General features: G+C 41.7%; 1 long non-coding RNA gene across 1 annotated transcript; it reads left to right on the plus strand.

The window, feature by feature from the left end:
* The first annotated feature begins 3445 nt into the window (after positions 1 to 3445).
* LOC122646304 lies at positions 3446 to 20945 on the plus strand. Its single transcript, XR_006330589.1, has 5 exons — positions 3446 to 3629; positions 7815 to 7820; positions 8758 to 8765; positions 9762 to 9768; positions 20933 to 20945. It is a non-coding gene; the product is annotated as an uncharacterized LOC122646304 (long non-coding RNA).
* Positions 20946 to 21540: the final 595 nt, after the last annotated feature.

Genomic DNA, 21540 nt, shown 5'->3' on the forward strand with positions numbered 1-21540 from the left:
TGTTTTATTTATGTACAGCCATGTCGACTCTATTAGGGGCATTTGTCCATGTAATTTTGATCTCTTTATTATAAATAAAGGCTTGGGGTCTGTCTAAGATCATTCAAGCATTATTCCCCAAACTGTTTTGTTAACAAGAGGTTAGGATGAAACTGAGGAACATGAAGAACAGAGTCAAGGGAGATAGAAAAAGTGACATGAACACTACCTTTACCAGAAATAGAGGAAAGGGATCCATCAACAACTCTAACCTTGTCCTTACCAGAACAGATAGAGTAGGAGTCATAACACTGAGAAGTGCCGGTCATATGGTCAGTGGCTCCAGAGTCAATAATCCATGTAGATCCCATAGGTGCAACTACAGTCATCACGGAGCATGCTTTGGCGCCCCCTCTTCTACTGCCGTGCATACCAGGTGGACAGCCATAAAGTATCCAACATCTCTCTCTCATGTGTCCAGACTTCCCACAATGGTCACAGCGGAACCTATCTCTGTCATTTCCTTGGGGTGGACCCTGGCCTCTTCCTCCAAGAGTTGACATAATGTAGGAATACTCAGAAAAAGGAAATGATACTCAAATCCAATGGGGAGTACACACTCTACCCAAACAGAGACAGTTCTTCAAACAACCGTTGTCGATTCACTTCTCCAAAGAACACACTTACAAGATGGGAGTAATACCCAAATGGCCAAATTCAAATGGTAAGTATATTCTCAACCCAAAAAGAACACAATTCAGCAGCCAAACAAGGTGAACAGCTCAAAGAAATTCAACACCACAATTGGTAGACATGGTACCAAAAGTACCCAACAAATCAGAATGGTGTCTTGCACAAATGGGGAGTAAACTCTACCCCAAGCACAAGCAAGATACCCCACAAACAAAGAGCGATACACTGCCCCAAGTAGTCACAGCAGTAAAAAGGAGGATAAATCCGTAAGAAACATTAAATCGAACACCATGCAGCCTAACTGCAGTCACAGCAGCCATACACCACATAACAGTCCAAAAAACTTCAAAGAACCTCAGTTCATAACCATCCAACACCCAATGAGTGCAACTACAGGCAGACCTTCCAATCTCAGCAACCAATAACCATCCAATGCATTGGTTTCCAAAAAAAACAAAATCAAATATGGAGCAGAAACAGGGCTGGCGGTACCTTTGGAGCAGCAAAGAGTTGAAGTATGCGCCTCAAACTGCTTCTCTCATCAATTGAGTGTTGGGGGTTCGAAAGGAGACCCCTGGGCGATTCTAATGGTGCTGGTCCCACTCCAAATGGTGATGGGATGAGGGAGAGACAAGCTGGACAAAGCAGGGCTGGCGGTAAAAGTAACAGAATTCTGTGCAGCAGTAAAAAACAGCACCACTCTCTAACCTTCTCCCTTCAAGAACCAAGCCCTTAGGGCTGTAAAAACACTACTCTAGGCGACTCAAATGTGCCTAGCTTCAAGACAAAACAGCCTGCCAAGAGGCAGAATCGAAACTAAGACAAGAATGGCTGGCGGAAATTCTGGGTTCTTCTCCAAGTGTTCAATGCAGTTTTCCAGCCAAGCGACCTCCTCCATTCATCATTGCTTTGAAGATCTAACCACAATAGATCATTCTATGTGAAGTTCTTTACATAGTATGGTCTCAATGGAACCCTTTTACATTTCTAGGGTTCCAAAGAGAGTTGAGAGTCAAGGAGAGGTAAGTCAACTCTCAAAACCTGTTCTGATACCAAGTTAGAAATGAGTCAGGATTGATTCAAGACAAGAAATGATGCAGAAGCCGAAACCATGATTAATTTGGCTGTTCTTTGATTTTTCATTGGAGCCTTTTTATTTGTTTGTTCTTTTAGCCTAGGGTTAAAACAGTCTTTTTCATGGTTTATCTTCTTAGTTCCCCTCCACCATTTTAGAGGGATTAGTATTTTATTTTATTTGTTTTAGTTGTTTACACTTATACTCCTATTTAGAGTATAAGTCTATTCTATGTTTTATAATTAGGCTTCAGATTAGGAATCCCAACTCCTAATCTGATTAGGATTGCTTTAGATTGATTATTTGTACGGCCTTTTGGCCCCCCTTTATTATTATAAATAGTAGAATCGTGGGAGGCTCCCCCACCTATTATGTTTGAAATTTTGTTTCTTCTTGCTGCTGCCGCCATGACTGCTGCTGCTTCTCTGTCTTGTGTGTCATATCAAGACCCCTTATGAGTTATATCAAGGGCTAGGGTTGGAGAAATCCAGCGACTCCTTGCATCTCGCAGATCGGGAGGTTCTTCTTCTTCTTCAATCAAGCTCTTCGAGTTGCTGCCATTGAAGTTCTTCTATTACAAGTAAGCTGTTACAGAATTCTGCAATTAATTAGTTCCTTCTTATTCCCTAACCCAGCCCTACATCCTCTATCAATTTCCATAACCCTAATATTCTGAATTTCTATTTCTTATTTAAACCTAGTTAGATCCTATACTAATAGACTCCTAAAAACCTACAGACCATTATCCAATAAACCCTAACTCAATCTCCCATTCCTAACCCTAACTTCTGCCCTAGTAACCCTAATCTGTCCATTCGGCCAGCCCTCAGACAGAACCTGGTCCTAAGTGAGATTTATTTCACCTAGGCTACATTAAGAAGTAAGAAGGTAAAGGCTGAGAAGAGGAGGAGAAGAGGAGAAGAAGAGAGAAGGGAAGGAGAAGAGAAATGAACACAACCGTATGGGAGAGAGAATCGATTTCTCTCCCCTATATTCTTCATTAATCAACTGTTGGAATTACAAACAGCTCCCTAAGGAGGTAAAAGGAAAAAAGAAGAAACAAGACAAAATACAACTTAAGGCACAATACAATAACCAGTTACAGAAATACCCCTAAAACATAAACTCTAACAAAAACTTCATGTTCTGTTTCCCATACAATTGTTCTTGGCCCATATTGTTAGCTTTGTCTAAGGCCCTTTAAGTGCCTTCTAATGTTTTGCTTTTTTGGGCTGTTATTCGCCTTTAGGCATTGTATTATATTTTTCTTTATTAATTTATTTTTTAATCATCCAAAAACATACAAAAGGATAACTCCTCTAGTCATTGGCTGACTTGGAGTATCCTAATCTATCTTAACAACTTAATCGATAAAGCAAAAAAACTAACCCAACTTATAGTGACCTAATCAAGCACCACTATTACAATAAAAATAACCGTTGTTATAAACTACCCCACGACCTAAAGTGATAAGACTCCAGAAATCCTAAAATTCTAGAAACCATAGTTGTCAAGGTTTGGTCGCCACAACCTAGGTGGGCGCTTTATAAACTACCCCACAACCTACGCGGGCACCTTGGTCGCCTTGTTGGTTTAGCCTTTCGTCTAGGCCCTCTCCAACGCCTTGGGTCCGCCTAGACGCTATGAAAACTATGCTAGAAACTGCAAACCCTTTTAGAAGTCTTCAAATTGGTTCCCACAACTTGGATAAACCTAATCTAAGTAAACTACTAACAAATAAAATAATACCTCCTCTATATGTCTAACCATTGGGCCCACAAAAAAATTCAAACCTAATCTATTTCTAATTTAAAAATTATCCTACAGTTTGGGTCCATGGTATTATAATGCTCCTAATTAACAAATACAGATCCAAAACCCTGTATTCTTCTACCCTTGTTAAAAATAACTTGCCCTAAAGTTCTGTAGAATAGGAAGATATTGAACGCACAATTAATAACCTTCTTCCTTGACTCAATGAATCAACAATTAGACCATAATCCAACAGTAAAAATCAACAACAAGAGGTAGGTTGCTAAAGTTGCACTTGGGAGCATAAATTCAACTGGTTCAATAAAAAAATCAACTAGTTTATGCTCCTTCATAGCTAACTTTTCAACCATAACTGGTTCCACTTCATTCGCCATTATCGGTGGCTTGCCTTTCTGCCCTTCCACCCACTCTTCAATAACTTTTTTTTAGATGATTAAAAAATAACACAATTCCAAAAGGTGGATAATAGCCGAAAAAAGCAAAACATCAGAAGGTACCTCAAGGGCCTTAGACAAAGCTAACAATATAGGCCAAGAACGATCTTGTGGGATACAAAACATCAAGTTTTCCATTCTGCTGAACGAAACAGTATGGGGAGAACCCAATGCAATGACTGTCTCGTTGTAAAAACATTATTTCCCTCTAAGACACGACCTCATTAGAAACAGTCGCACCAACCTTGGTGAGGAAGGCTGCCACTCAGTATTATGGAAAAAGGAAAATTCCTTACCTGGATCCACAATAGCTTCATGAGGCAAAGTTTCCAAGAGCTCATCCAAAGAGGCAATAGAGGACCTGTCAACCTTGAAGGATGCATTGCATGAAGGTGCTGAAGGAAGGCTTCTTCTTTTTCTTTTTTTCTTAGCTTCAATCTCCTCATTTAAAGGAAGATCATCCAGTATATCTCCTTGATATGATGGAAAATTCAAATCAGCAACATACCACCTTGTAATGACCTCCCATTCACAACCAATTCCTCCAAAATATAATGTAATTCTAGATTGATAGGAGACCAAGTAGAACCAATAACCAGGGTCTACTATGGATTGGTGAAAATCGATTAGTTCAAATTATGTGAAATTGTGAAATTAGGGTTAGGGTTTGATCGGACCTAGGATTCAATGGTAGGGTTAGGTTAGGTTGGTGTGGGGAAATCTTCCAGTGAAAGTCCTGAGATGTTTTGTTGAGGTTGAGTGTGTAAACTAGAATGAACAGTAAATCGGGTTAGGGTTTCTGGGTTTTAGGAAAGTGGAAGAAGAGGAAATCTAGGGTTGAGGATTGGAGTTTAGGGCAGGGGCTCGGATCAAGTTTCCCTAAGGGTGTAAGGGGTATTCGGTCCAAGTTTGGGTGGATTCTGATGGATGGTTTGATCTGGGCAGAATTTAGGGTATCGGGAATGATATTCAGAAATGGGGGAAAGCTAGGGTTTGGTTTAGAGGATTAGAAGAAGAAGGGTTTGGGGTTAGGGTGTTGCACTTGTTGACTGAGTTCTCTTGAACTGTGCAGCAGAATTCCAGCAATTGACTGCGAGTCTTCGAGAGTTCGGCCTGGACAGAATTGAAGCTGGAGTGATGCTTGAATGGAGATCGATGGAGAGGGAAAGAGAAGGCTATCTCAGCCTAAGTATCTCACCCTCACAGCCTATCTCAGGACAATGTTATCTTTATTCATAAAATCGTGGGGGTTCAATTGGAGCTCTTATATATTTATAGCCTTGTGGCTGAAAAGAAAAAACAGACTCCAGCTATGACTCAAAAGTCAAAACAGAACTAGGACTACTAACTATGACTACTAAGTACTAACTAGGATTTAAACTTGGACTAGGAATCCTAATTAGAATTACAACTCAATAAAAGACTAATTAAAAAAAACAAATAAAAATCTAATTAAACCCTAACTTCAGCCCTTGATTAATGCTGGTGTAGGGAATCCCTACACCTACCCGAGGACTACTCTAATGCTGGTGTAGGGAAGAATCCCTACATCTGCGGCTGGTTTTAGACAGCCAATTTACATCAAAATAGGCTCCCTTCCATCGACCTCCACTAAATAGGTTTTCTCATCATTGTTATTGACTCCTTCCAAAAAAATCGCACCCAAGTAAAGACTCAACCCAACTTCAACGACCTTAACATTTGAGAAGTTGCCAAAATATGCCATCACCACATCATCAACCTTATCTTCAGTAATCTTCTCATACAATCGAATGCTAGCTTGATCAATGCAATCACTAATTATCTCTCCTTCCTCAATCAAATCTTCCTCAATTGTTCATAATCTAGATCATCAATTTTTATGGATGCATAAATAATTCATTACCAAAAGCCCCAAAGCGGGGGGGGGGGGGGGGGGGGGGGGGGGGAGAGGCTGAATCAAAGACTCAGGTAAACCCAAAGAGACAACAATGAGCATGTTCTTTGGGGTATCAAGAACATTACAATGAGGTAAAACAGAAAGCTTGGAGCTAACGTCGAAGTAGATGACTTTCCAAATCTTGTCAAAGGAACGAGAATTGGAGGTCCATCTGCGAATTGCTCTCCATCCATATGTGAGAAATAGCATCACTAAAAGCAAGCTTTCCTGCAATGTCACAAATCGAAGGTCATGTCGACCCAAAGCCATTCCCTAGAAAAGGGTAAGATTCTTCTGCGATGGGTCAGCACTTGCCTAAAACCTTTTGCCAAATGGAGGTCGAGAAGGGGCAGGAAAAAAATAGGTGGTCTATGTCTTCAAGGCCGCTCCAGCAGAGGACACAAGAGGAGGGCACGGGAATATTTCTATGGATGAGGAAGGCTTGGGTTGGGAGGCAAAGGGAGAGGGTTCTCCAAACCGTAAAGCTATGGAGGGGGATGTGGCCTTTGAACCAAATAAGCTTGCACTAAGGGACGGTTGGGGCTCTAGGTCTCAGGAAGTTCCAAGTGGAGTAGGCATTAAAGAGGCCGTTTGGAGAGGGGAGCCAGGTAACCGAGTCAAAGGGGAAGGGGGACCCGACCAAGAAGGGGGAGGGCAGACCAGATAGGAGAAAGGGTGGGGGGCAGGCAGGGGAGGGGGGGAACAGGCACCTTAGGAAATGATAGAGGACATAGTGGAGCATTTTGGGATGCCAGGGGAGTAGATAGTTCTGGCACCCAAAACAGAAAGATGAACACCCATCGGATGCCAGTTATCAAGCCAAAGGGAGGTGGAAGCCCCATAATGTAGTCCTAGAATAGGAGATAATCCTACTAGGAACCAGATAAAAGCAAGGTCTGGACAAGTCTGCTGTTTGGGGCTAATTAGGGGCTGTTTTAGGGCAAAATTAGGGTTTAGGATGGGAATTTGGAAATGGGGTTTATAGGGTATTAATGGGCAAGTCTAGGGGGTCAATATGGTATAAAAAGGTTAGGGTTTGGATGAGTTTTGAAATTCTGCAATTCTGGACAGAATTGAGTTGCAGGTTTTGGGCTTTAATGGAGTTAGGGTTTATGGGATTCAAACCAAAAATAAAGGGGATCAATTGGGGGAAAGGATTAGAGGGTTAGAAGAAGAAATTGGGTGTCAAACTTACTGGAGATTCCACTGGCAGCAGCTTGAACAGATGTGAAAGATAGAACCACCTTCGAATTGAAGAAGATCCTCCCAGCCGTCACGGCGTAAGGAGTCAACCGGATTCCACCAGTCCCTTTCCACCTTGATAGAACCACAAGGATGCACACTCAACAGAGCAACACTCAACAGAGCAGGGCAGCAGCTATGGCAGCAAACAAAAAGCTTTTTCATTAATCAAATTCGTGTTTAAGGCTTTGCCCCCTTACAACCTTATATAAAAGACTCAAAAATAGACTTCTACTCTAAAAAGGAAAGGCCTAACCTATTAGATAACTTAAACTGACTAGGAAACTAAAATAGACTCAAAATAGAGTCCTAATGACTTAAAAACAACTTAAACTACTTAAAATAAAGAAGATTCCCTACTAGCCAATAGGATATAAGAACCTCTTAGCCAATAGGATCACTTCACTTAAATTAGACCAATTGAACCAATTGGATGTAACCAATTTAAACCGGTTCAATTAAAAACATAAAAATAGACTAAATATTGGGCTAATCCCGTATGCAACCTATGTACCCTTCTTTTAGGCCCAGAAAAGTGGACTATTACATAGAAAACCCATGGGGTCAAAGGCCCAACATACATATAACCCAACCCTAGACTTATTTCTAAAGAAATAAGCCCATTTCGGTGACGAATCTACATCACCCCATCTCAAATTTTGGAGAAGATTGCCCTTAGGGCACTGGGTCTGAGAGAGAGGATTTTGTGCCACCCCCAAGAAGCATCAGAGGCTAGGGAGACGGATCAAAGGGAGTCATGCTTAAGGGGACCCGAGTAGATCCAATTAACCCAAATATTGTCTTGCTTAGGCACAATTTTCCAGATAAGCTTAAGAATGCCCACAAAATTTGAATCTTTCATTCGCCTCAAATCAAGGCCTCCCTCCGTAGGAAGACAAATGGAAGCCCAACTAAGGGGGTAGAGGAATCTAGAGGTGTCTGATCCTTTCCAGAGAAAAACACACATGAGAGATTTTAAGGCCTTGATGGTATAGTTGGGAAGACCAAAGACATCACACCAGTAAATATAAGATGATTAGAGGACTGATTTGATCAATTCGAGACGGCTAGCATAGGAGAGGAGCTTACCCATCCAAAGATGGAATCTTTTGCAAATCGAGTCGAGCATAAGGGTAAAATGGTGACTCGACAATCTGGCAGGGATCAAAGGAGCCCCAAATATCTAACAGAAAATTGGCAAAGGGAGAAGCCAAGTTAGCTTCATGAGGGAAGCTTTAACTGAGTGTGAGACTCCCGCAAGGAAAAGATGGGACTTGAGGAGGCCAGAGAGGCTTTCAAAGAGCTGTAAGGAAGATATGATGGACGAGATGGAGAAGGGGTCAAGTTTAGAGAAGATCATGAGATCATCAACAAAAGCAAGGTGGGTGAGCCTTAGGGCTTTGCATTTAGGGAGGGGGAGATGAGGAACTGATCAGTTTTGGATTGGATGCTACAGGAGAGTAGCTCTAAGGCGAGGGAGAAAAGAGAGGGGGAAAGGGGGCAACCCTGGCGGATACCCACAGAGGGGAAGTAACCGCCCGTGCTCTGCCATTAACAATGATTGAGAAACAAGGAGAGGAGAAGCAAGAATGGATCCAGTGGACAAAGGCGGGGGGAAGGACATTTTCAGTAGGATCTTGGAGGAGATGAAGTCCCATTTGATGGAATCAAAAACTCTGTGAATATTAACTTTAAGAAGGGCGGCTAGGGTGGGATTTACGATCAAAACCACAGACAATTTCAGAACAGAGAACGATGTTGTCCGCAATACTCCTACCAGAGATAAATGTTTCCATTTAGTCAGTGACCAAATGGAGACGATTGGCAAGAATCTTGACGCTAAATTTGTAAAGAAGGTTGCACAAAGAAATTGGCCTGAAGTCAGACTTGGAAGAGGCACCTTCCTTCTTCGGGAAAAGGCAAAGGAAGGTGTGGTTAATCCCACAGATTTGACTGGGACAGAAGAAAAAGTTTTTGATAGCCTTGAATAGGCAAGTTTTGATAATGTCCTCACAAAAGAAGAAGAATCCCATACTGAACCCGTCAGGGCCAGGAGCTTTATTTGGTTTATGAGAAAGAACAGCAGATTGGGTTTCCTCATCGGAGGGGATAACTTGGAGAGTTGAGGAGGTAAGGGGACGAACTTATTTATGAGGTCGTCAAGAAAGGGGAGGGGGGATGGAAGAGATTGGAGAAATAGGAGACAGCTTCAGCTTTGATTTCTTGAGGGGAGAGGAGGATAGAGCCATCTCCAGCAATTAGGCAGGGAATGGAGTTGACATTTGCTCGGGCTTTCATGTATAAGAGGAAGTAGGTCGAATTAGGTCTAACCACTTTATTCTCAATTTTTGCCAAAGAAAGTTTTCTTCTAGGGAGACAAAGGAGGAGAGCTCTTGAGAGACCGATTTCTCTTCCATCGTGAGGAGGGGATTAAGGAGGTCAGATTGGAGGGAGAATTGGACAGCTGAAAGCTTGTTTCTATAGGAGGGGACCTGCAGGGAAACATTGCTGAAGAAAGAAAAGTTCCAGAGCTTGAGGGAGTCGTCGATATTGCGGAGATTTGTAGCAAAGCTAAGAGGGGGGAGGGATGAGTGGACTGGCTTGGCCCAAGCATCACAAACAGAGGAGAGAAATTGGGAATGGGAAGACCACATGTTGAATAATTTAAAGGACTTGAAACCAAAGGAGATATAAGGTTAGACAAGGAAGAGGCACGGGTTGTGGTCAGAAAAGCCAGGGAGAGAGAAAGAAGCAGGAGACGCAAGGAAGGAGGAGAGCCAAGCTTCATTTACGAGGGTGTGGTCAAGCTTACAGGCTATACGGTCATGGCCGACTCTCCTGTTATGCCAAGTAAGCTTAGAGCCAGACCGTCTCAGGCCATTTATACCAATTTCCTCAAAGCAATCATTGAAAGCATTTACTGAGGTGGAATCTATTGGACTACCGCCAATTTGTCATGCTCATAGCGGACGACAATGACATTGAAGTTTCCTCCCAAGTCCCAAGCCCCAGGGAAGGGAGCCCAATTGATGGGCAAGGAGGGAGAGATTAGTCTAAAGGGAGGAATGGTTGGAGGCTCGGTTAAGAGCATAGATGGCTGAGGAGGAGGAAGTAGAGTTACGAAGATATGGAGATGGAGGAACTGGAGGGAGGAGGAGGAGATAGCGATGGAAATTTTGGAGGGATCCCATAAGACCCAGAGGCGGCCGTTTGGGCATTGGTGGTAGTTGGAGTAAAAGAACAAGGAGGGAGCTATGGAGGAAACAATGTGGGGGGACATTTCCTGGAGGACCCTAATTTCTAGCAAACAACAAAAGTCGGCGTGGTGGGAGGCAATAAGGGCGCGGATATAAGCATGTTTTGCCAAAGAGTTGAGGCCCACGACATTCCAGATGACTCTATTAACAATGGGAGGGGGAGGGTGCGGCAAGGACCAAAGATGGTCGAGAGACAAGGGAGAGTAACAGGCAAGGGAAGATTGACTTTGTACCTACGACGGTAGGCACGGAGGGGGGGCAAAGGGGTCTAAAAAAGAAGAGGTGGAGCCTCTCGGGTCGGGACCAGGGAGAAGGGGTTTAGAGAAAAGGTTAGCTAACGGGGGATGGGGAATTGAGGGTGAATGGTTTATGGGGGGTTGGGTTAGATGAAGGATGAACCAAGTTAAAGGAAGTGGATCGAGCAGGGTGGTGTTTAAAGGGATCGGATGACTTGATTAGGAATCATTTTGCCTAGTATATTGCCGTAAGTATCCTCTTTGGACGAGTTCTTCAATTTCCTTCTTCAGCATTTTGCATTCCTCCATCATAATATTCTCTATGGAAACTGCAATACTTGAATTGATCTCTACTCACCATGGTGGGAGGCATCCTTGGGGGCCCTTTCAGGATGCCCTAATCCTGGATTTGCATTAACATATTGGTACGAGTATGGGTCAAGGGAGTGTACCTGGCTTCTGTTCTAAGGAGACTCCTGGGCCGACCATAGATCTGGTCATAATGCTGATTCTTCTCATGACAATTGACTCTCACTTCATGCTCTTGCCAGGGCTTCCTTTTCTCCGATATTGCTCCATCATAATTCTTCTGGGCTTCCATCATCTCAGCTAGGTTGATGAATTTCTCAAAGCGCAATACTAGCTCCGTGAGAACTTTTGGTTCCTCCAACGGTACAGACTTTACTAGCTCAATATCTCAGATTCTTGCAAGAAGGGCGGCAAAGGAGATATGGAAACCTAAATTTTTCACCAACACACTCTCTTGGGTGAAGCGTCTTAAGGTAATCCCGAAGTGATTCGTCGGATCGCTGCCGAATTGTCATTAAACTGACCGAAGATCGGCGACGAGTCTTGCTACTTATAAAATGGTGAGGTAAAGCTTCACCCAACTCGTGAAAATTGCCGACTGTCTTCTTAGGCAAGACACGTGAACTAGATTAGCGCAGAGGCTTCTAGGGTAGTAGTGAATTTTTTGGCTAAAATGGCGTCACCAGCACCTGTGAGAGCCATCACAGCTTCAAATCTGTCCAAATGTTCCTGTGGATCCGTTAAAACATTGTATGGCTTAATAAGAGGCATCCTAAAGTTAGCTGGGAGAGGAACAGCTACAACCGCATCTGTGAAGGCCGTCTTGTGGTGGGCCGCTCCTGTTGTGCCCATAGTCATCTTTGTTCCTTTTTGCTTTCCTTAGTCGCTCCTCCTAGCTACAGGGATGAAGGTTTCTCCATGACCCTATTGGATGACTTTGTGATACAGATTCATCATCGAAATGGGCTTATTTCTTTAGAAATAAGTCTTAGGGTTGGGATATATATGTTGGGCATTTGATCCCAAGGGTTTTCTATGTAATAGGCCATTTTTATGGGCCTAAAATATGGGTACATGAGTTGCATACGGGATTAGCCCTATACTTAGTTTATTTTCATGTTTTTTATGTTTTAAATTGAACCGGTCCAAAGCTGGTTTGAACCAGTGGTTCAATTTAAGTGATTTTATTAGTTTTTCTTTTAGTTGTTTAGTTGGGCTGGATTAGGACTCTATTTTGAGTCTATTTCAGTTTCCTAGTCAGTTTAAGTTAGCTAATAGGTTAAAGATTGGGTTAGGCCTTTCCTTTTTAGCGTAGAAGTCTAAATTTGAGTCTTTTATAAAAGGTTGTATGGGGGGCAAACATTGAACACGAATTTGATTAATAAAAATAACTTTTGCTTGCTGCCTTGCTCTATTTAATGTTGCCTTGTGAGTAATATCAAGGTGAAGGAACTGGTGGATCTCCAGTTAACTCCTTGCGTCTTGTAGACTGGGAGGATCTATTATAAGGGACTGGTGGATCTCCAGTTGACTCCTTGCATCTTGTAGATCGGGAGGACCTATTTCTAATCTTCAAGCTGCTGCCATTGAAGACCTGCGACTCCAAGTAAGTGGTTAAGTTTATTAGCCATTACCCCCTTCTTCTAATCCTCTAAACCTAGCCCCATCGACCCCCCTTGTCATCCACCATTAAAACCCATCGTTCCCCACTGCCAACACTCAAACCATAGATCCATTAGAACCCTAAAACCTTCAAGTATTCTTCTTCCCTTCTAGAAGGTCACATGCAAGGTGATTTTCGCGAGAATTCTGTCCAGCCAAATTTGACCTAAAACCTCAATTCTCTCCTATCTCTACTAGGAAACCTCCATAACTCCAGATTTAACCATCTGATTTAGCTGTAACTTTCAGCATATATTCCCCTCCACCCTACCCACACTACCTAAATATTAAGCCCATTCAACCACCTGATTTCCTACCCTAGATTCCATCATCTTCCACCTTTCAAAACCCTAACCCTAGTTGCTGCCCAAATCCATCTAACCTATTTCTACCCATCCAAACATAAAACCTAGTTCATTAAACTCCCCTACACCTGCCTAGCTTTACCATGTAAGACACATCCCTATTATCTTAACCCTAACCCTAAATTTGACCTAAAACCTCAATTCTACCCCCATTGAACCAGCAGCTCAACAGGTCCTGGATGTCTGGCTTCTAGTAGGTCTCCTACCTATCTAGGACTACATTACTTTGGCTGGTTTTGCTTTCGTCGCCACCTTCCCGGGGGGGTCAAGCAACGGTTGCATGACTTCCTCAAGCTCATGCTTGTGGTCTTGAAGCGGTTTTTATGTGCTCACCATGGAGATCTGAATTCATGCGGGGTACAGTGGTCTGGGCCAAACCACACAAAACCTATGAAATGTTGTGGAGGCGTTGGTCGTTTTGGTTAAACTCTGTATGGGTTACCAGAGTTTCAAGATCAAGAACGGAATGGACTGGAAACGTCTCTATAGCATGGTTATTGTTTGCTTGAATTTCAGCAGTGTCTTGGACTCTTGGGTAACAGGGTTAGGATCTCTCCCAGTTTGACTGTTGTTAGTTTGTCAGGAGGTTGCAAGTTGCCCCCTATTATGAGCCATCTTTTTCCTCACTCGAGTCCCTAAAAGATTAAAGAAGGTGGTTATGGGGATTGGGGCCCCACAACAACAACAAACTCAACCTTATCCCGACTTAATGGGGTCGGCTACATGGATCAAACAAAACAGAGTAGGGAAAAGATGGGAAATAGTTAAAAAAGAACAAAAGGGAGAGACATGAAGAAAAAAAAGAACACCAGTGGGATTGGGGCTCCACGGTGGGCCCAAAACTGATGTGGGTGAAAACTAGAGGGAGGCGTAGGCCGTTAGATGCGCCTCTGCACATAAGAAAAAGAACACCAGAGGGTGACCGGAGAGAACTCTGGTATGCTCCTCCGATGCCTAAGTTAGTTTTCAAGGCAACCAGTCAAGAGTGGAAAAATTTTAGGACGGGTAAATGAGGATGGATCCTTTCTTGAGATGTCTCGACCGTAGTCGAGCTTTTGTCTCAATTTGGATCTTTTGTTCTATCTTTGGGGGGGGGGGTTCCCAATCCAATGTTCCTTCTTCTTTAACTGTGGTTTAAGCTTCATGTTTATAGACAATTAGGAGGGCGCACCTTGATCTGACATGATATCACTGCTGTCACTTGCGATCCGAGGTAGATCAGCTTAAGTGAGCAAATATTAAGTGCATTGTGGGTCTGTCAGGAGACAATAACCCTTTCGGTGGATATTGGATCACTATCAGCATGTCTGCATTAAATGTTGCTGCTTTATATCATGACCCGATATGTTGAGAAGGGATGTATCCGGGACGTGGATGATGCCTGTCCATTCCCCTTTTTCAATGGTGAATGATTGATGTCTGTACCATCTAGATATTTGTGTCAGACGTAGGCTTTATGCCCTACTGGCTAGTGGGCTAGTGGACCTTGGTTCCAAAGATTTCCATGAACCAGCCTAGAACTCCAGCCCTTACGAACCAACTTCAAACCCCGTCACGTGTCAATCATCCAAACACTGACTTTTTGTGGTATATCATTGACATTGGTTGTATATCATTATCTATCACTTATTTATGGTGCCAATGCTTAAAAACACATGTTTTGCATGTTCATAAGCATATCCATGGCTATCAAGTGTCTTCAAGCATCTTTCCAATACATTCCTGAGACGTCTCTTAAAACTCGATTTCTGGTATGATGCCCAATTCTGAGACTTAAAACCTTGGTCGTACATCCAAGGAATAGAACAATTACAATTTGTGAATTATGGGAGTTTAAGCACGACTGTTGGAGGTCCTAATTGTTATTTTTGGTTTCCTAACAGAGGTACGACTAGTTAAAGAATCAATATATAACAGTTCTGGTCTTGGTGTCCAACTAACCATTTTGGGATTTTGGATCAATGGGCTGGCCATGGGACAGAGAGAGATTAGACAATATTTCACTTCCCTCCTCCAAAAACATCCATACATTCTGGCACGTCCTTTTTCTAATGATGAAATCTGGAATTACCAAAGAACCACTAAAAGAGGAAGAGAAAAAATAAATAAAAAAGGAACGCAAACCATAATAGAAAATATATACTTTAAAGAATCAATATATAACAAGTTCTGGTCTTGGTGTCTTTCTTTTTTTTCGTTTTCTTTTTTTGGGTGGGGGTGGCGAGGTTTATAACTTGCATCTTTTCACATTCTTACTTTGACCTTTTTCGGCCTTTTTTCTTTCGCCTTTTAAATGGAAGTAGAGAAGAAATTTTTTCACTTTCTAAGAATTTGAGTTATACCTTTGATCTTGTTATGACAGAATTTTGTGGGTTCACCCCCCCCCCCTCTTTTGAGAATGAAAAGTAGAATTAAAATCCAAATATGAAGGCCTTTACCTATTCTACTTAATCCTATGTTATTATGGAAGAAAAGGAACCAGCAATTAAGAATTTGCAATCATTAAGTGGGAAATGTAGGATGAAGGAGACTATAAGTTTGCAAAGCCAAATTTGTCACCATGACCAGTTCATCAGACTAACTCTTTCAGTCCTGATGATTAACAAGAAGTGGGATAGAAACGAAGATGAAAACTAGTCCTAACCAATAGTTAACATGTCAACAAGAACAACCAAAACCATCATACAATCAATAAGAACTAAGGACCACCCTAATGCACTGCAGGAAACTTTTTTCACTTTAAGCAATATTTCTTGTACAGTTCACTGTTCCTAACTCCCAAGAAGTTTATATTTCATTGATTATGTAACTCTCTTGTTTTCCCACCTCCCCCTCCCTCAGACAATATCGTGGATATCCAATTTAACCTATCCATTAGTGATTGTTAAAGTGCTTCGTATCCATAACTTTACCGCTCACACTGATTCACAAAATGTGATTGATATTCCAGCCAACCCCTTGCAAAGGAATTTTGGATCTTGAAAAGCTACTACTTCTAAATCAGAACCAGTTAAACCCACAAGTCCCCTGTTCTATTAACTGATTAACACTGCAATCAAATACTTCCGTTAACAGTTAAGGCATGCCAGAGTCTGCCTAAACCCAACCTTACCCACCAAACAAAAGGAAACCAATACAAGTCAAAATTCATACCCTCTTGTAACTGCCCAGACAAGCCCTAGATTACTAAGACCCTAAAGAGGCTAAAATCCTAAAACAAAAACAGGAAACAGTTATTCGACAATGAGTTTCATAGAACAAACAAAGAGGGCAAATTGATAACAAGAACAGAAACAAGGGTTTAAAAGACGGAAGAAGGGAAAGGTACCTGCAGAAGGAGAAGTGATTATCTTTGGAGCTGTTGAAACTGGTGGCAGATTCAGATTAGAAAGCAGAGGTGCATACATATAAGAATCTGATGTGAGATAATCCACAACCTTCTTCAAGAACCTCTTCTTGCTCTGCTTGATGGCCGCCTTCTTCTCCTTCTGCACCCCTAACAACACTCTCTTCCCCATTACTTCTCTACTAAACAATTCAAGCAAGATTCAATTAACAGAACATGGACCCAAGGCAATCTCTATTCTCTACTAGTCTGACTCTTATTTCTCTCTCATGTGGGAAATCCAAAAAAAAAAAAAAAAAACCGTTTCTTCGATTCAGTTCGTTATGGAAAAGTGTCATTCAGATGGAGTGCCATGTGTTGCACTTTATATCACATCTATGCTTAGAGGGACAAGTGTTGTGAATTATGATTGTCTGTGCTACAGCCCGAATTGGCTGCCCATTTGGGTTTTAGTAAGGCCGATATCGGTCCGGATCAGGGTTTTAGTAATCGGTATTGTGATCCCGATTCGGATCGGCACTGTTTTCATAAAAATTTTAGTTTTTTTTCCATTTACCCTTGTCTGTACCGATCCATCGATACGGATCGGTCATGGATTGATATCGGTCTCCATTGATATCGATACGAATCAGTTGAATCGGATAGATTTACCCTTGTTTCCTTTGAAAAATTAAAGTTTTTTTACATGTTTACCTGCCATTAACGATCCACCAATACTGATACAAATCAGCCGATATGGCTGATCCGATACCGATTCCACAAACCATACTGATCAATGGTGCAAAAGAATTTAAAATAAAGGGTCAGAGTCCCCCATGCTGCTAGTGTGGGGAAGAATCTGCACACCACATCAATGGTTGACTTGAAATCTGTGTCATTCATATAGGATCTATATTTTCAAAATAAATGAGAAAAATAAGGATAAAGTTCTCTGCACATGGGGCACAGGGTATGCCCTGACACATGGGGGTGGGGGAAATGACTAGCACACCCCCCCCCCAGTGAGCCAAACCTCGCCCTTGTCCCTCCCCATGTGTCTGGGTGCAAGTTGTGCCCAGATGCGCTCTCAGACAGAGAACGTGCCTTCAGAAAAATAATAAAAACTCATGTGAGAGGGAAACTGCACACTAGCAACTTGACAATCTTTTTTTCTAAAATCGAAAATGCGTTTTCTGTGTGGAAGTATGATCCCTATGCAAGCGTGGGGGCAAGATGCACGAAGGCCTCAATAGAGATGGGATTTTTGCCTTTCATAAGGGGCGAGGGGGTCATTTTAATCCCATCTTGTGTATGAGATCTTAGACCCATGGATTCAACGAATCCGGATCTGCTACCCAAAGGGGGATGGGTGGGGACAGATCTGACCCCTTCATGGGGCATGGGTCCCACCCCCTAAAGACGGGTTCCACACTCCCATGGAGGGTTCAGATCTATCCCCACCCGTCCCCATGTGGATAGCAGATCTGAACTCGGATTCAACTTGGGTCATATTTGTATTGACTAATTTGCACAAGGATTACCTGGATTTGAGTTGACTAGGCAATCCTCCATAAGAACACCCTATTGCGCCTAAAATTGACTGATCCAGGTAAAACTTAGCTGAGTTGACTCAGGATTGGATCGGAAGTGAACCCAATGGGATCTGGGATCATATTGGCTGTATTGATTAATTTGTACCAGGATCAGCTAGATCCGAGTGTAACCTCTTTTGTTCTTGGCTGAGTTGACTAAGGATCAGATCGAAATCGATGGTGCATGATCAAGTCCTACGGTTTCCCAGCCACTTTGTATTCTACGGTCCTATAAGTCGGTTAACCTTTTGGGATTGATGTATGGTTTGTGTGATTATACTTTCATCAAAAAAAAAGAGAAAAGAAGGGATGTGTGGGTTTAGTCTCACATCGGGTGTGTGAATGTGATGTATATCCACCATTCCACGGTCTTAAAGGTCAGTTAACCATTTGGGATTGGTGTATGATTTGTGTGATTACACTTTCATCAAAAAAACCACTTTGTATTGCATATATCAATCCATACGTCTAGTTCTTCAAATCCATGCTCTAAAGCTCCTTGTATTCCTTGCACAAAGCCTTCTACGCCAATATTTTCCTTTTTATTCTCGATGGTCCAAAATTGTTTTAAAATGTGTTTTCTACTCATCGTTTTACTTTGTTTTATTTTGAAACTTGGTATATTTAGATTAAACTCAAACTTGATATATAAATATGAGAGACTAGAACCTACTTTTCAAAAAGTTATTGACTAGTAATGGTGGAGCATACATCTTGTTGCACCTCTACCAAATCTTAAGATGTTTCAACAGTAACTGTTTTTGGTTCCTAATTGATCCGAGTTCTTATTTGGTCTAAAGACCAATATAAAACTCAATTAACTCCATCGAAAGTAATTCTTTGACATCAATCATGGTGAATAACGATATCAATTCGATATAGAATCCCTGATATAAAAATCAGAGAAAAAAAAAGACCAACTCCTCAAATAAGAGGTCATGAATTCAAACTACCTTGGGGCCTATCCTCATCCCTCCCCCTTCCCCTATTAAAGTTCTTAAATTCCAAAAAATCAGGGAGGAAAAGTAATTTTAAAATAGAGGAAAGTTTTCATACACGGCTGTGGCCTGTGTAAGCCGTGTATGTGAGTGGGTCTCTCACAAAAAATTGAAAAAGTCATAAATCCCTGCCCATTAATTAATGCTTTGAAATTCCCATCCTTTCACATACATTGCTTACACAATCGTGTATGAAAATTTTCTCCTTTAAAATAAATCATATCGCAATCAAAATAAAAACGTTCAATCCTCATTTTTAAATAAATATCGACGATGATCAATACCGGCATCAATAGCGTGAACTAAATCCTTCCGTGCTACCATTTCCTGAGAGCAAGTCTTCTACTTAGGTCACATGAGGGAGGGATGCTTTAAGTGGGTGGCACACCTATTTTTATAATGAAAAGTGAGGTGAGAAGCAAAGAGTAGCTAACCAACTGAAAAGTATATTTGCTCAAGAAAATAAGAAATTGGGAAAAGGAACCAACCTTTTCTATTTGGGAAAATGATTCCCTGCCAGATCTTCTGCCCTATTTGAGGAAAAGGAGCCTCACTTTAAAGTGAAGCCTGCCCGAATGTCAACCTAAGTACCTAATCTTAGCTTCCAGTCCAGAAAGTAGTTTTATATGGTAAGGGATAGTGAGCCTCTACCAAAAAAAAAAATTTCATGGACACCCTTAAAAGTATCCAATATCTCAGCATCTTATCATACTTAGTCAAAATATCATAGACACCCCTTATTTTTATGAATTTATTTCAATTTAGTCCACTCCGTTAGTCTCTGCAGTTAAGTGTCTGTTAACTCTTTTTAAATGGCAAAATTACCCTTACCACAATGAAATCCCTATAATACCCTTAATGATGAATTAATGATGTTAGGAGTTAGTTTTTTAAAATGACAATTTTACCCTTATTTTTATTCAATACTTTTTTTTTATTCCTTTTTTCTCCCCTTCTTCTCCTCTCCTTCCGCTATTTCTTCCGTTGTCGCCACCACCACCACCCCCACCACCCCCTCTAGCCCTCCTTCTCTTGCTCCCTTGCAACCCAGCCAACACCCTCTCCAGTCTCCTCCGCCTTTTCATCTCTTCGTTTACTGTTTTTCACTTGCTCGCTTGCTAGCAGACATTTCTCTTTCCATACTCTTCCCCCTCCATTCGTCTTTCTTCCACGATTTTAGCTTTTACAGTCTCCATGAATCCTCACTTCTTCCCTTCCTCCTCGTCCTCCTCGTCCTCCTCCTCCTCTTCTTCTTCTTCTTCTTCTTATACAGTTATACGGTTTGTGTCTGCCTCGATCGAACCACCTATGGACAGTTAAGAGTCAACTATTTAACCCCAAATGCTTGATTTTCATCCCACTTTATTTCAGGAATTTAAGGACCGGTAACTACATCATCTGACAAATTCTTTTTCGGGTTTATGTTTGCTTGTGTTGTGCTTCTGATTTGATAACTAAATTTTGAATCTTGCTTTCTTTTAGGCCCTTTTCTTGTTTTGCGTTGTGCCGTTTTGGTTTGCTGCTTACTCTGGGAAAGTGTAAGTGTTTAACTCTGTATTTCTAGAAATTGGTTTCTGGGACAGCCCTCGATTCTTTGGCTAGTGGGTCTTTCTTCTTTCCCTTAATCTTGGGTTTTAGGTGTTGGCTAAACAACGGTCCAGGGATCAAACCATGGTTCCCTAGGGAGACCAAGATATTTATCTTTAGGGTTTTGCACGCCCTGGGTTAGCCCATGGTGTCCCATGGGTACCCCATTTTAATTTTAGGGTTTCCCATGGTCGCCTATGGGAACCCTGGTGCATCCCTATTAGGGTTTCTCCTTCCCTATTTCATTCCATAAAATTAATTATCACAATAGGGACGGAGAAACTCGTCTCTAGTCCATCACATGGCAAGAGGGATCCATCCCATACTCCAATGCGCAGCGAAAAATAATCGATTCAAGTTTCTTTCGCATCCCATAAATATTAATAATCAATGAACAGAAGGAATTAATAAAAAACTGCTAACCTGGTGAGCCTCAAGTGTTGCTCCTCCAATAGACAGTGGTTCTTCCTCCAATGAGCGCTCCAAGCAAACAGATCTGAACCTCCAATGGTGCTACCAAGGTTCTACACGCCAATCCCAGATGCCCTCAAACTCCTCAGCACAGATCTAGGGTTTCACAAACCCTAACTCTCAAACACAGGTGAGAGAAGCAAGAAGAAGAAGAGAGATCACAAGAGGGAGAGAGAGAAACCAAAAACGTAGGAGAGAGAGTGTCTGCTCCAAAAACGTGGAGAGCTCCTCTTCTGCGTATTTTTGGTCCCCTATTTATAATAATAGGGTTTAATTAAATCCTAGATAGATTTAATAGAGCCCTAGTGAGAGTCGACTCTCTCTCTCTCGATCTGCGATTCTGTTTAAACTCAAAGTGCTCACAAGTGAAGAAGCAGAATCTAATAGGGAAAGTATTAATTAGATTCTTTATTTAATTATTAATGGATAATTACAATTAGCACCAAATCCATTAATTAAATAAAGAGCCAATTAAATTAGCAAATTCCAAATAACTCCCTATATGATAACAATTTATCATATACAACCCCCCCACTATATCAACACCATCATTATGGAATCTAGGGCATGTACACATGTCTTGCCAAACCCCAATCCATAGTACATGTCCATATAAGAGCGTCG

Source organism: Telopea speciosissima, chromosome 11, assembly GCF_018873765.1.
Source record: "Telopea speciosissima isolate NSW1024214 ecotype Mountain lineage chromosome 11, Tspe_v1, whole genome shotgun sequence".
Classification (NCBI taxonomy): Eukaryota; Viridiplantae; Streptophyta; class Magnoliopsida; order Proteales; family Proteaceae; genus Telopea; species Telopea speciosissima.